Source organism: Tetrao urogallus (genome assembly GCF_951394365.1).
Source record: "Tetrao urogallus genome assembly, chromosome: 3".
NCBI classification, from domain to species: domain Eukaryota; kingdom Metazoa; phylum Chordata; class Aves; order Galliformes; family Phasianidae; genus Tetrao; species Tetrao urogallus.
This window is the reverse complement of record NC_136815.1, coordinates 15,983,724-15,999,086: the sequence shown is the minus strand read 5'-3', so window position 1 is coordinate 15,999,086 and position 15,363 is coordinate 15,983,724.

Below are 15,363 nucleotides of genomic sequence, written 5' to 3'. Positions count from 1 at the left end.
CAGATATACTTTGATCACCAAAGGATGATTATGGCATCTGTCATCTATTTTACATCTCTTGAGGTTGTTGTTTAATTAAATGGCTGGACACCATTTAATTAAAGCAAAATGAAAGCAAAATTGCATACAGCAAATGAAAAAGGTCAAAACATATGCATAGTTTTTTTTATTTTTACTATTACTGTTGGTTTTTTTTCTTTTCTTTTCTTTTCTTTTTTTCCCCTAATATATGTTGTATAGCCTTTTGGGTATGTAGGTAATCTTAAATTAAATAATCAAGACTAGCTTTTTCCATAATACAGAGAAAAGCATGCTTCTGAAACACAGCTCAACCAATACCTCTCTTGTGCCAGATAAATCATCATGTTACAACTGCATGTTGCATCTAGTCCTTGTCAGGAATATGAGATAGCATATAAAACAGCATATCACTTAATGCTGAGGCATAGGATGTACAATTATTTAGAGAAATACAGAGGCATCATACATATCAACAAAATATTTTAGATTTTTTTTTTTATTTTATATAAATGATTTTTTAAGGGAGCTTCAGTCTCCCCAGACATAATTATTGTTTGTTTTTTGACTCTTTAACATGTGTAATCGGGAAAATTTTCTGACCCCAAAAATGGGTATTTAAAAGTTCATCAGAAAAACAAATATACAAAAGGAAAAAAAAAAAAGAAAGAGAAAGAAACCCACTCTGCATGTAAACTGCTAAATAATGCAATACGACAATGAAGTTACATGAATCCTATAGCTAAAGCTCAGCACCTCCTGGGACTCAATGTGTCTTATCTTATAATGTAAATAACATGTGACATCTTTGCACTTTCCAATGATGCTCATCTACTCATTTCTCATTGAAGCTTACAAATATCTTTGGAGGTGCCTTAAAGGCTTGATTATTTTCTGTGTAAGAAGGAATCAAGAGCTCTTTAGGATGTTTTTATGCCCCATTTAATTCTGTGCTATATATCTTTAGTTGGATGATTCCTCTCTTAGTCATAGTGAAATTACTACACCAGATGCTAAGGATTCTACCCTGTCCATCACTGAGCAGATGGATATGCAGAAATTTTCAGAGAGCCTGACTGAGCCTCTTGCTCTGGAGGTCAAATTCACGTGATCTTTCACCTGATTGTCTGAAGTCAATTATGCTCCTGTAGAAATCATAAAGGGAAAAGGCACTGCCATACTGGACAAGCCAACTATTCAAAAAATCCTGTGAATGACTTACATTTAAATAAGAATGCTAACATGTGACTCCGAATAAGTATAGCATATGCATAGGTGGAACAGAGTAGAGAATACATTAAGATATATTTTTTAAAAAGGAATGTCTACTACAAATGTTAAAAATGAGCTGAATTTTTTTAATTTGAAAATGCAGCACAGACATACAGAAAATAATCATACATAAAGGGGAAAAGTTGTTTGGACGGTGGTAGTGATTAGCTGAAGGAATCTATAAAACATGACAAAACAAAAAATCCTCAAAAAAGAAAAAATGAAAATCTCAAATAGCATTAAAATGAAATACTTTATAGTATTAAAGTTTAGAAGAAATGTTAGCCGTACATAACTGGAAAGCAGACAAATATGTTGGTAGAATATCAGATTCATTAGAGCTGATTTACTCCACTTTTAGAATCATAGAACCATCCAACCAAGGTTGGAAAAGGCTTATGAGATCATCCAGTCCAACTGTCCACCTATCATCAATATTTCCCTCTAAACCATGTCCCTCAGTCCAACATCTAAACCCTTCTTGAAAACCTCTGGGGACTGCAGCTTCTCCACCTCCCTGGGAAACCCATTCCAGTGCCTGACCATTCTCTGGGAGAAGAAATATTTCCTAACGTCTAAGCTGAATTTCCCGTGGTGCAACTTGAGGCCATTCTCTCTAGTCTTATTGCTAGTTACATGAGAGAAGAGGCGAACCACCACTTCACCACAATCCCCCTCAAGTTAATTGTAGAGAGTGACAAGGTCCCCCTGAGCCTTCTCTTCTCCAGACTAAACAATCCAAGCTCCCTCGGCCACTCCATATAAGGCTTATGCTTTTTGAAGACCCAAGAACAATTTTGTGCCCAACACTGCATTTAATCTTTTTATTTGAGTTGTTCCAATTGTGCTATTGATCAATAACATGATGCTGATTACTTTTTCTGGCACAGCATGCGTATATAATTTAAGACTAATTAATAAAGCATTATAAATTTATGATTACGTTGGTTATTGATGATATTACACGGTTTAAGTGCAGGAGAAAAGTTCTTGCATTGAATTTGTGTTATAAAGAGCTATGAGATCATTTTATTCATTTAGTGTTTCAGTGCAATCTACTTGTGCACTACAATTTAACTACGATCTTTGGATTTCTAATCCTCCTCTAGATCCCAGTTTCATTTTCATTATTCAGTTATCAGGCATATATTTACCAAAATCTGTAATTTCTTTGGAAAGTTCACAGATCATCTATGAACTTCTAATAACTGAAAGATTTTTTAGGACAGAGGCTACTATTGATTTTGTTTGAGATCTCATGATCTTTTCAATGCTCTTGAAAAGCACTGGAAATCTATAAACAAGAATTCCTTTCAGAGATGTGCCCATCCTTTATCTTATTCTATCCTTTTAAAATAAATATGGGTCTTCTGAAACAAATGCAGATTTATTCCAGGCCAAGCAAAGGAGACATGAACAATAAGCTTGTTTCTATGCTTCTGTTTTTTTCTCTAAGTCATACTGAGGTGAATTTTGAGCTTTATTCTTTCAAAATAATTTCAGCTACCATGTCAGTTAGCTTTATCACTTGCAGGAAGAAATGTTTTCTTTTTTTGGGGGGGAGGGAGGAGGGGTCAGAAGGGAGATATACAAGCATTTAATTTGTAGCATCCATTTACAGTGTCAAGTGTAGAGGTTTGTTTTGCTTTGTTTTTATTTTAAAATACAGAAATTAACAAGCAAGATCCTATTGTGCTTTCTCTGTGTTTGTTTCTCTGTTCCTCACACATACTTGAATACACAAAACATATTAAAGAATGTACTGCTCATTTTTGTGTTTCTCTGTAATGAACATTGTTCTGCTTGTTCAGTAAATTTAACTGTCTTCCAGACACTGCAGGGAAAGCATTTCTTACTTATCTAAGTTGCAGAAAAATCTTAAAAAAAAAAAAAAAAAAAAAAAAAAGTGGAAAATCCATCTTAACATTGAAATTTAGTTCCCCAGGAAAATAAATTAAGGATTTTACACTTATATGGACCCTTCCTGGAACAAAAAGTATTAATTACTTGGTTAATCTTTCAATTAATCTATACTCCATAAAATACATTCAAAGCCAAAAGGTTATGTACCTAGGATAAGAAGATTTTATATAGTGTTAAGGAAAAATCAGACATTCAGAAAAGTTTAGTCTGTATTTTTCTTTCTTGAAGTTTAACTTTTAATCAGCTTTTTAAAACTTTTACTTGAACTTCAAGACTTTGTCATCATTTTATGCTTATTGAATAGTAGTGAGACTAATACATGGATTCCTGAGAGCTCACATCATGAAATTTTAATGGCAACTTGGCATATAAATCCTACTGCCAAACACAGTAAATCACTGTTATATCCTAATCAGCCATGGTGAATGGCAGCTCTCATCCATGGTTAATTCTGATGTCTTCTTCTTGTATTTTAAACTCAGACTCATTATGGTATAATTGAGCATTTTGCTTACATTATTTCATGGAAAAAACACATCAGCAAAGTAGTTCAATTATCCCATGAGCTCTGATGGCAAGAAACAAAACAGAAAAAAAAAAAAAAAAAAAAAGAAAAAAGAAAAAAGAAAAGGAAATAATTCACTGTGAAATATACCATTTAGAACCTTTAACATCCAAGCATTCTTTCTCCTTCTAATCTATGGTTTTCCAATCTTTCAGTTTATCTAGGCCACACTGAGTGAAGAGGAATTGTATTGAGCTGCATATATGTAGGTCGCACTGAAAGTAACACCTCCTATTCATTTCCAAGGAAACTACAACAGACACAAAGAACACAATTACACTACGCAATTGAGCTAGTTGTCATCTTTAGACACTATTTTTTGACTATTTTTGAGGCACAGAATCACAATGAAAGTTAGAGTTGTTACTGTCGTTTTGGATTGAAAAGTTCATGAGAAAGCTTATTTGCATCCAGAATTTCGACATGAAGCTTTTTATTATAACGGTGTCCTTCTTAGATCATAGGGAAGATGAGAAGAGATGAGCTCACAGAAAACTAAGTTACATCTGACAGTCATGACTGAAAATTCAAATTCTATACATGATAATTTCCTTAAATCTAATATCCAGTAATGAGCAAACAAGAAATATGTTGTGAAAACTGAAGATTACTTCATCACTGATTTCTTGAGGTTTTTTTTTCCCCCTTTCTCCTTGTTTAAATTTTAAGTATACTGAAACTTCAGATTTTACCTATAACTTATAATCCAAAACTATTTAATCACTGCACAAGCATGGTGTCAGTGAGGTAGTCTGCCCAGCCAGAATTGTGGAGGCCATGAAGGTAATCTGCTTGTAAAAACTCTTATCACTCTAGAAGATCACAAGTGTCTGATATTTAAAAGGCCACATGCACAAAATTGTTTATGTTTTTCAGTACATTGAGAGGAACGAAATTTCTATTTCCTTCTATTTTTGCTGACCTGAGATGACTGTATGCCACTTTTATTCTACTTACCTGATGAGTAAAAAGGCAGGATGACGAGAACTGCATGGCAAAATGAATGAATAACTATACACAGAACACAAAAGTCTGTTCAGTGTTTCTTAGTGGTACAGCAAAGAATAATGAAATAGAAGAGAAAGAAATATAGAAATGTCTGGAGATGCTGCTTTATGGTAATACTGCTAAACATATCTACTTTACAGAATAAGGATAGGTACTCAATTATTCATTTAAAATTGGCTTGGTCAAAATGTCTGAGAATATACAGTATGTGAATGAAGGAGTGAATGACCTACCAGAATTTCAAGAGATTTTTTCTGGTAACTAATTCTTACTGAAGAATGATCCCTTACTGAAGCAGTTATCAATGTCTTTAACAGAATGAATTTTCTATTCAGATTTGCATATTAGATAAATAAAGCACAACAACAACCAGTTTTTATTCATATTACATAAGATTACATAATATTACAATGGATAATTCTGCCTGTAACCTAGTCAATTCAATGTTTTTCATTAAAACATTTTTTGGATAAGTATATTGTTAATGAAAAATCAGAATTTTAACATAAAAGCACAACATAGTGTATTTAATTGCCAAAATATGATTTCATTTCTCATATTCAATGAAATTCAGATATACAGAAGACATACAAAGCATAACAAATACTATGTATTTGGAGAAATACATAGTATTTATATACTATTACAATGTATTTGGAGAAATAGAAATTGTTCACCTTAAAGTCCATGTACAACCACTTTTTTTTGTTTTGTTTTTGTTTTTTTTTTTTTAATAGGAGGTTGTTATGTTGTTTTGTGGGTTTTTTTTTCTGCAAGAGAAATATCAAATGAATACGAAGTAAGATAAGAGATACAATATGAGCTGCACTACACTTGAGGAATTTTGTAGCTGGAGACAAAAGAAAGAAAATGGAATAACAAAGTTGGCTAGCTGGGATAATCAGATAAGGAAATAATTGTTGAGAGGATATTAGAAGGAAGAATTAAATATTTATTCAAATTTCTTCCATCCAGGAATTTTCCCAATTTAAAGCTTTATAAAGCTTGAGCATTTTTAGTTTTTTTTTTTTTTTTTTTTTTTTTTATCTTATTAGAAGCATTTATTGACAAATAATCAATACACTCTAACATTTTTATTTCTTTGTTTGAATTAATCCTGCTTGTGAATGGCAAGGCAAATTTCCCCTTTGAACTCATCTGAGAAAAAAAAAATCCTATTTCTCCATGAGTTGGTAAAAACACAAGAAAATAGTGTTCAGAAGGAAATTAGATGGCAATTAAAGAGGATCTAAATCAAAAAACACTCTAAAATCATTTGTTCTCATTTCTGCAGGCTGTCCAGCTACAATCCTATAAATAGATGGAAAATAAGTGATAACTGTTGTGACACTATAGAAGCAACTATAGGCTGAAATTTATTGTAAGAAGGAATCATTGTGCACTTAACTCCAGAATTATATCTTCCTAATTGAATATGTGATTTGAAACAGCAACAACAACAAAAGCCCTAAGGTAATATATTCTACCTGTATGACACTGACGAGAGAAATATTTGAAAATCACAGTTAGGCTTATAGAAATAGAAATTACTTCCAAGGTCACTGAGCACGGAACATTGCAAGTCAAGGTACTGTGTAATTGAAATTCAGGCCTGAGGAGAAGGAAGAACAATCCATTCTACATACATTCACACTGTACAAAATGCAAAATATTTCTCAGACCTCTGTCACAAGACCTTTACTACTTGAAATAATTGTAATTGATATCTCAATAATTGAGATATTGTAAAGCACTGGAGAGAGGGAGCAAGAAAGATCAAAGGTAACATTACAAGAGGATAAGAAAACTTTTGAAAAACAACTGAAAACTGCTTCTAGAGTATTTTCTGGTCTGATTAATACACTTTCTAATGAGAAACACAAGGAAATGACTATATAGTCTGTTGCAGAGAAGATTAAGAAGCAACTTAATCACAACCCCATGAGATGCTTTTCCATAATGGTTATTTAATTTAGCAGACAAAAGCATAGCAAGATCCAATTAGAAGAAATTAGGAAATTTCAACTTGAAATAAACTTCAGATCTTCAGCTTTAAATGATGATCATGAATAGCTAAAAACAAAAGTAGGTCTTTCTCGGAAAAAAAAAAAGAAAAAAAAATAGAAGAAAGAAAAAGAAAATAAAAGAGTCTCTAAACATTTGTGCAATCTGTACTTTTGATCATTGCTGTAGCTTTAACAGAAGTATATATAAAAGCTCATTAAGAAGAGTAGTATTACCCTTCAGAACTCTAAATGCCTGAGATATCTACAATTCCTTGGCTTATTACTTCTCCCCAAATGTACCACTGTTCTTACTAGACTGCTTGACCAATTTCTGTTGCTGAGTTGGAGGTGTAATCCTCTCAATATGAAATCATAACTTTAACATGTCTGCCACCTGATGGGTTAATCCAAGATATTATAGTACATAATTAAGGACCCTCATAAGAATAGTATTAAGAAATTGTTAATTAACCAACAACTCTAAACACTGAATATTTTTTCTGGGTCTGTATATAAAGAACATTTTCTCGACAGAAAAATACACTATGAAAGAATGAGAATTTTGAAGTAGAGAAGATATATAAGAGCTTTGGGGAGAAAACAAACAAAGAAACAAAGAAACAAACAACAAAAAACAGTGATAATTTTTAAGATAAAGAAGTAATTTACATTGGTTAAGTATATTGAAACAAAATTACCATTTAAACTTAATTTCACAGATGGGGCACACGCAATCTTACCTGCTTATTTGTCAGTATAAAGCTTACATAGTGTGGTATCTTAGGACAGTGACAGATGATTCTTGTATTAAACTGTACTTGTAATAGAATACTTATAATGGAGCATTTATTTATTCCCCAAACTTGCGAGTTTATTTACTTTCTAAATTATTGTATAGTAAGGTAATTATTTTAGAATGTTTTATCAGCTTAATGGTAACTATGGAATTAATATTTACTTTCAATAAAATTTAGATCTGATGGGAAAGTCTTCTTTTTCCTGAGGGAGTGATTAGGTGCTGGATCAGGTTACCCAGAGAGATTGTGGATGCCCCATCTCTGGAGGTGTTTAAGACCAGGTTGGATGGCGCTCTGGACAGTCTGATCTAGCACTTGATCTAGAGGCTAGCAACTCTATCTGTGGCAGGGAGATTGGAGACTGATGGTTCTAGAGGTCCTTTTCAACCCAAGCCATTCTATGATTCTATGATCTTAGTCACTTCCTTTCCTTAAACTCCTAGCTTCAGGAAGTCGAAGGCATATATGTTATACTACAAATAGTAACATAGGTATTTGTCCAGATGGAGTTCACAATCTCTGTGTTGATGATGCTACTCTCACTTAATGAAAGCATTTCCAAAAGCAGTGCTTTAATTGTTAAGAGTTCAAGAAATTTAAGAATAGGTGTAATTATCATTATAGTGAAAAATGTGCTTGCTTGGAGCTTTACTCTCTTAGAATTTTATCTTGAAAGATGTAGCCTATGCAACGGCATGTGTTATCATTAGCAGAACTGGTAAACAAACAGAAAAGTAAATAAACGTTATCAAAAACCATTCAAAATATGCCAGATAGTTGTGTGATATTTTTACAATGATAACAGAATTTAGTACCATGTAACTCATTTCAGTTTTTATGGGTATACATGAAATTTTATAAAACTGTTGACTTGATGCCTGCTTTTTAAAAAAGGAAAACTTTTAAGAACTGAAGATTTTCACAAAAAGATTTTAAAAAGCACAAAAGCAAATACCTGTTGGAAGCTGTATGTGGTTTTAATATAAGAAGAACTGTCATGGTCTTTGATAAAAGGATCGAGACATATACTTCAATGACAGACCAGCAGAGACATGCTAGCCTCATGCTGTAATCCCAGCTCGCTACTGGACTATGGATGGATCTTTCATCCATGGAAAGTCAAAGGGAAATGAACTGTGAACATGAGAGCTCAGCAGAGCAGTTAAGGATGAAAAGCAGAGATGAGAGAGATACCAAGGGAATAAAATGCAATAATTTGGAGTAGAGGAATACGCCAGGATAGCGATTAAAAACAGAATGGAGACACACTGAGTCTTTCTTGTGAATAGTGAGGGAGGAGAGTGATTACCAGGGGGGCAGAATCGACAGTACTGGAAGGTAGAGTATCTTTTACAATATATTCAGAACAGTACAGTTACCAGGGTAGAAGAAGAACACAATGGATTCCCACTGAGTGTAGAAAGAGTCACCTAATAGTCCAGAAGAAGCACAGCTAACAATCAGTAGGTATGTGGGTAGCTATCAACTGTCAAAAGAGAATATTCAAGGTGAAAATGACCTTAAATTTCAGAGCACTAGAGAGAAGTCTAAGACTTCAAACAATAATATCTTGAAGAAAATTAAAACAAGGGATTACAAAGAAATACCATGATCTTTGGCTCTGACAAATTTCAACTATTTCAGGTGTCTTAATAAAATGTATCAGCAGCTTGCAGTTTGGTACTTGAGGAGTTCAGTGAAGATTTTGTATGGAAAAAGAAACAAAACGGTTTCACATTAAGTTATTCCTTACGAGAAAGAATTAAAACACACATTTCTCAGAACTTTTTTATGTTTTGTTTTGTATTTAGCCTCAAAAGTGCTGGGTTGTATTGCCAAAGCTGGGAACATCTTATCCTGAAAGAAATACGTTAAATGAGATATAATGAGAAATAATTTTATATCATATAATTTATGTATATTGCTCATCTATTTTTTCTTTGTCCTTTGTTTGCATAGTAACTTTTACTAAATGTTAAGAAGAAAAGTAATTTTAGCTATATAGTTCTGTAGTTAAATATATATATATATTAATTAGACAAAAAGTTTAATTAGTTCTAGCCACTACATTTACCCTAAAATTATTTCTGAATACCCTTCATTAGAAACAACTAACTTGTTGCTATTTATATATTCTTTGATCCTTCTTTTCCTAGATACCAGTATATGTCTGCAACTTTCCATTAGGGGTTACATCAAATTTTGTTGTGAGATTACAGTTATTTTTCTCCAATTTTTCTGTACAATAATTTTTTTATCGATCCAAATCTTGAAAAAACTAAACTGTGTTCTTCTATCAGCTTTAGCTCAACACTTTTGAAATCTGATTTCAAAATATTTAAACAGAAATACAACCATTTAAATAATTTCTTCCTACCTTTACTACTTTTATTTTTTTATTTTTTATTTTTTTTTAGTAAGAAACATTGACTGACATGAGCAAGAAAATGAAATTGTTTTGAATCCACAGCAACCAAAAGCTCTGGAAGGACTATAATAATAATATTCTGCTGAATTCCCTATTCTTTCATAATATCATGATTTCTTTTTAATTTCTTTTATTATAATTATTATTGAGGTTAGGGAGAGTTCAGGAATAAATATGTAGCAATAGCGAAAAAATGGGAAAGAAAATAAAAACTCTGAGCTTAGGAACCAACATCTTTGCGTAATTAGCAGCAAAATTGCAGTCTGTTACTTTGTTCTGTTAAGTTTGACTTAAGACATATCATGACTTCTCACACAGTCTACACTACCAAAGTATTATGATTCCAGACTTACCTAAAATTTTTGGTTGAAGAGCTGCAACATGGTTTTACATGACGTGATTCATATACTAAGGAATAGCTATCATTTGTCCCTCTACTCCTCCAAAAAAGGGATAAAAAATGAAGAAGTCAGATAAACTTATTTCCACCCTTTTTAAAATTTCAGTTTTTCAAGATAAATTCACAATTTAAACATTACTCGAAAAAATACAGAAAGTCATGATGTCATAGATCTTCCTCATGCTCACACAATCTATAGGACATTAATCTATAGAAGACATAATATCAAATCTCCTGGTTTATAAGGCTAACTTGCTATTTCATTTGTTTTCTCTAAAGGTTACCCTAACAGTGCATAGTAAATTATATTAAGCATTTCTCCTCTTTTATTTTTATTTTTATTTTTATTTTTTTTTCTTATCCAAATAAAATGGATTTATTTATTTGGATTCTTATCCAAATAAACTTTAATCCAAATCAAGCAAGACAAAAATAAATGTATATGTTATGTTTTCTGGTGTCTGGACATCAAAAAAGATCAAAAAAGAAAATACGCTTTTCATTTCCTGAATGACTTTGCTAACACTTTGACTTTAGAGCAGCAAGTTCCTTGCCTTGTCAGAAATCAGAGCTCTTGCTTTTTCTCATTCCAAGACACTTAGGAGTTCAGAGTGAGGCAGACATAGATGTTACTGAGGCTGATTAGCTAGAATACCTTTGTTTTTGTCATTTCCTCTTGATTTAAACAATTCTCATTTATAGGATGGCTTGTTTTGTTCCATTCTCCTCTTACATGTGCTGTGTAAAGGTACAAATTAAACAGAGCTAATAGATGGTTTAAATATCATTTCAAAACAGTTCATGTTATATAATTGCTAGTAGTCACCTAAAAATTATTTTTGCCTTCATTAGCTAGTACTCTTCCAGATGAGGACATAGATGGGGTAGTTTGGAGGACTCCAAGGCTTATTCCTCACAGATGACATGAGCAACAGCTTCTCGGCTGCAGCAAGGAGAGACTTTAGCTAAATGACTACAAGCCATGCTCCTGTTCTTGTTCTCAAATCCAGAGACTGATCAAAGACTCTTTTTACTTTTCTGCAGAGACAATAGTATGTGTCTAAGGATTTTGGATTCCAGCATGCTATATGCACCATATATTTTGGTTTTTTTTTCCAGACCTGTCCCCTAATGATTCAAGATGCTGTGAATATTTTTCAGGTCAAATACACACCCTTTGAAGAAGTCTGGGCTAAACTCCAGGAACGGAAGTACGGAAGAGAAAGCAAAAATTACTCTCATATTCTCAGACTTCATATCAACACTTGAACTTTTACAGTCCTCAAATACACCTGATTGCATAGTCCACTAAGATATAGATATCATCAACAATGGGTAATGAATGATTCTCTCCCGCCCAAATAGAGAAAAATGAAATAAAGTGATGAGTGATGAAATAATTAAGACTTAGAGCAAAGGAACAGATGTTCCTCTTTATGTAACAATTCAGAAAGGCACTTAATCATATGCTTAACATTAAGCATATACTTCAGTTTCATTAAATTCAATTGGACTTATGCATATGTTAATATTAAATAATAAAGATGGATCTACAGATTCAGATTGTGTGAATTAAAGTATTGTCATTACAGGTGGCATCGAAGTGATGCATCTAATCAATTACATTCTGAAAGAAAAAAACATTTTCATAGTGTATATTTTTTTCTTCCAAGACAAAAAGAAATGATGCATTTCCCTGGGAAGCTGAAAAACAACAACTTAAGAAAAAATAATAAATTAACCCAGTTAATTAATTTATTAGGTATCTAAGCTGATCTTTTATATACTGGTAGTTCTAAAGTGAACTCATTACCTGAACATTCACTACATTCATGCAATTAAAAAACACAAGTACAAATCCACATTTATCTCCTTTGATTTTCTTTGAATACACTCTTGTATAAATAAGCCACCTATTCAACCTCTTTCCTTTTTTTTTTTTTTTTTTCACTTTCATTGTACATTGTAAATATGAGAAATATATTTGCTGAACACATTTCTGTACACTTTTATGGTTTGGAAAATATGACCTATTTTCATCATGAGAGCTGAGAGAACAAAATATAAAACATAAACCACAGAAACAAAGAAAGTCCATATGTTTTGTTTTGCTTTGCTTTATAAGTCATGAAAAGATTACTTATATTCAGTTGGCTTCTAATCTCAAGGTTTTGAAGGACATAGTTGGTTAATTCATCAATGCTAGCCTTTCATAATGACAATTACAATGTTTTTCTTAAAATTATTATGTTATTACAGACTGGGAGAAAAGCTCATTGAAACCAATCCTTCTGGAAAGAAGTTAGGGATATTGTTGGTCAAAAAAACTCAGCATGAGCCAGCAGTGTGTGCTTGCAGCCCAGAGATCCAACTGTCTGCTGGGCTACATCAAAATAAACGTGGATTGAGCGAGGCAATTCCACATTTCTTCATTTAAGGAGGAGAAACTGTATGCCACCCATTCACAGGACTACATAGCAAGGAGGGTTGCTATCACTGTCAAGTGAGTGATAAGTGCGAGGGCTCGAGGCAAGGGTAGAGCCAGCACTACCATCAGCAAGGCTGGGCTGATCAGTCGCACCCCATTAAGGCTATCTAGTTAATGAGCCTGCTGGTTTGCCATGGCAGCAACCCGGTGGAAGGCCACAAAAATTGTGGAGATCCGGACAGAGGTCCCATGCTCACGTAAAAGGAAGACTGCAGCCAAGCAGAATGTGGAGACCCAGACTGAGGTCCTGTGCATGCATGAAAGGATGTATGATGCTAAGAAAAGTGTGGAGACTCAGACTGAGGACCCAACACAAGATGCTAGTACACAAGTCACTGGCTGTGTTGATGGAGTGGGCTTGCAGGTGGTTTTTTCTTCTATACCTTTAGTGGCAAGGAAGGCTACTGAGAGGATCCAAAAAAATACACCTCATAAATAAATGGCTTAGAAGTTGGTACAAACACAGGAATTTTGTTGTTTTTTTTTTTGACCACAGGGCAATTTACTTGGCACCTGACATGATGGCTGCAGATGGAAGTAGACTGCTCGGAGGGATGAGGTATGAAGGGGGAAGGGGACAAAATGAGGGCCACTGGGGTTGAGTGGGTCATTCGAGGGCTCATATCAAACTTTATGGGTGAAGATGGTGGAGTACAAAGGGATGTACTAAGGCAGGGGATGCTGGGGATGCTGCTGTTCTAGGGGATCCTAGATCCTCTATACAGGCAGTGAGATGGAAAGCCCAGCTGAAGTGCCTTTATACCAATGCACACAGCCTGGGAAATAAGCAGGACAAGTTAGAAACCGTGATGCGTTTGGAAAATTATGACCTTGTTGCTTTCACAGAAATATGGTGGGATGACTCCCATAACTGGAATACCACCATTGGGGAGTATCGGCTCTTTAGAAGGGATAGGAGAGGTAAGAAGGGTGGGGGAGTTGCCCTCCGTTGAAGAGTGGATAGACTGTGAGGAGCTACCTCTAGAAACAGTCAGGAACAGGTTGAGAGCCTGTGGGTTAGAGTTAGGGATGGGACTAACAGAGGCCAGCTGGTGATAGGGATATACTACAGGCCACCTGATGAAGGGGAGATGTTGATGAGGCTTACTTGCTTCAGATGTGGGGGGCGTTTGCTCACAGGCTCTCATCCTGGTGGGAGACTTCAACCATCTGGATATCTCTTGGAAAGACCACATGGTGAGTTGCAAGAGGTCTAAGAGGCTTCTAGAATGTGTTGATAACTTTCTGGTTCAGGTCTTGGACCGACCAACCAGAGGTGAAGCATTGCTGGACCTGCTGCTCATCATTGCTGAGGAGATCATTAAAGGCGTTAAGGTTGGAGGCAGCCTGGGCTGCAGTGACTATGCCCTGGTCGAGTTCATGATCTAAAGGAATGTGGGCCTGGCAAAGAGTGACGTAAGGACCCTGAACTTTGGAAGAGCGAACTTTCACCTGTTCAATGGATTGTTGGCCAAGATCCACTGGGATGATCTCTTTAAAAACAAAGATGTTGAGGAGAGCTGGCTACTCTTCAAGGATGCCTTTCTGAGAGCACAAGAGCTCCCTCTAGGTGGGAACCGGGGCAGTAAATCCTCCCCCACTGTAGAGGCAGAGCAAGTCCGAGACTGCCTCATGAGACTGAATGTGTACAATTCTATGGGGCCAGAAGGCATGCATCCCAGGAACTTGAAGGAGTTGACTGAGGTGGTTGCTGAGCCGCCCTCCATCATATTTGAAAAGTCATGGCTGTCAGGTCCCTGATGACTGAAGGAAGGGTCACGTCACTCCCATTTACAAGAAAGGGAGCAAGGAGGACCTCAGGAACTACAAGCCAGTGAGTCTCACCTCTGTACCTGGGAAGATCATGGAACAGATCCTCCTAGACGACATGCTTGATCACATGAGGAGTGAGCGTGTGATCCGAGACAGCCAGCACAGCTTCACCAGGGGAAGATCATGCTTAACCCATCTCGTGGCCTTCTATGATGGAGTGACGGCATTGGTGGACAAGGGAAAGGTGACTGATGCCATTTACCTGGACTTGAGCAAGGCCTTTGACATGGTCCTCCACCACATCCTTATCTCCAAATTGGAGAGATATGGATTTGATGGGTGGACCACTCGATGGATAAGAAATTGGTTTAAAGGCCACAGACAGAGGGTGGTCATCAATGATTCTATGTCCAGGTGGAGGCCGATAACGATGGCGTCCCCCAGGGGTCTGTCTTGGGTCCAGTGCACTTTAAAATCTTTGTCAATGACACTGATGATGGAATTGAGGGCACCCTCAGCAAGTTTGCTGATGACACCAAGCTGAGTGGTGCAGTTGACACAGTGGAAAGAAGGGATGCCATTCAGAGGAACTTCAACAGGATTGAAAGATGGGACTGGGTAAACTTGATGAGGTTCAACACAGCAAGGTTTTGCACTTGTGCTGGAGGAATCCCAGGCATCCATA